Here is a 1,884-nt window from a genome sequence, read left to right as displayed (position 1 = left end):
ATTTCTGGATGTCAAGCCCTAAAGGATACTGTGGTTGGTCTTGGTAAAGAATTCAGTGTCAGGGCCAACTATCCCCTGTTGATGAAGATCACACTTGGATATGGTGAGTTCACTATTTTTGTTTAACATTAGAAGACCAGAAATGCTGTTTACATTGTCTCTGTGTGCAGGTGTTCTGTCCACCGGTGGATACCGATGGAAGGAGATGCGCAGGTTCACTCTTATGACACTGAAGAACTTCAGAATGGGCCGCAGGAGCATCGAGGAACGAATCAGGGAGAGGCTGAGAATCTTGTGGAAATGTTTAATATATAATATGTCTAATATATATATAAGGTTAAATAATTTAATATTCTCTGCATGTCCTTTTTTATATTCAGGTTATCAGTTGACATAAACTCTAAACTCTTGATCTTAGTATTTTGATCTTATGTTTTTTTCTCCTCAAAGGCTGTGCATTCAGCCCTGCAGACATGCTGTCTAATGTTGTGGTCAGTGTGATCTGCAGCATTGTCTTTTGGCATAGGTTTGAATTTGAGGATCCACCGTTTAAGTTTCTGCTTCAGACTGTAAATTCTGTCTTCACTGTCCTCAATAGCCCTATTGGACAGGTATTGTACTCCTAAGAAGTTTTAATTGTCATGTATACACTCTTAAAAATAAAGGGGGTTTTCAAGGCAATGCCATAGAAGAACCATTTTTTGTTCCCCAAAGAACCTTCCTGTTAACAGTTCTTAGAAGAACCTTTTTCACTCTAAAGAACCTTTTGTGGAATGGAAGTTTCCAGAGTGTAGTAAAAAGTAAAACAAACAGGAGTAAAAAGCTAAACAAATAGCCCTGCGACAGCAAATTTGTTAAGCTAAATCTGAATTAAATTTGTTATAATATTATAATATTTTGGTTTTGTAAGTCATCTGAATATTTCATGCATAAATACCTTTATTTTCTTTCTTTATAAATCTATAATGTATTTCCTAAGCTAGGTAGCCTTTTTACTGGTTTAACACCACCAGCTGTTTAGACATAGACAAGGTACTGTAAATGTAAATGTCAGGCCAAGGCACGGATAAATAATGTGGACCCCTCATGTCCGCAGGACTTAATTGATGCTTTTGTGCTAAAAATTCAAGAGGTAACAATAAATGGAAACATGTACTTATTTATCCTTTTTCCTGTCAACAAACAGGCCTACTTAAATATTTGCTCACATTCTGCTTGTGAGACTGCGGTATAATTATTGTATTAATTATGTTGTTCTCTTTCATAGGAGAAAGACATAGGCGGACCAGACCAGAGCCAATTGATTTTGCCAGAGCTAATAAAACAAATATATATATATTTTTTACAATTTTTATTCCACTCTTTGTATAGCCTACCAGTCATTGTTAATTGTAAATGTATTTTAAATGAAGAAGAAATTATATAGGCTATAAATAATTGAAATGTAGAAAATATGGTAGGCCTATATAAGGTATGTATAAAAAAAGTGAAACTCCTCCTATGGAGAAAGACAATCCTGACACAGAATATAATTTTGACAACTTTGATTTCTCTGGTTTTTCTGTTTCACTGCTTCATTGTATATATTAGACTATACAAATTTGACCTCTTTATGAAAACTGAGGTTGACACATGCTACATTTACCGTTTTAGACATATGGGGACAAACATAACCCTACTGATTCCTCATTGGTTCCCACTGAGGCAAATCACAGACAATTAAATTGCTGATACATGGAGAAAATATGATTTTTGAACTGGCGAGGCTTTGGCTCACATAAGAGCTCTTTATCTTCTTCACTTCCCTCCTCCAGCACTTCACCTTCAAAGCCATGGGGTACCTCCAGAGGAGATTGACATAAATCCCACAATCAGCGGTTTTGG

Source organism: Sinocyclocheilus grahami, unplaced genomic scaffold, assembly GCF_001515645.1.
Source record: "Sinocyclocheilus grahami isolate Dianchi unplaced genomic scaffold, SAMN03320097.WGS_v1.1 scaffold119.1, whole genome shotgun sequence".
Classification (NCBI taxonomy): domain Eukaryota; kingdom Metazoa; phylum Chordata; class Actinopteri; order Cypriniformes; family Cyprinidae; genus Sinocyclocheilus; species Sinocyclocheilus grahami.
The sequence above is the reverse complement of the archived record's forward strand: the minus strand, read 5'-3'. Positions refer to the sequence as shown.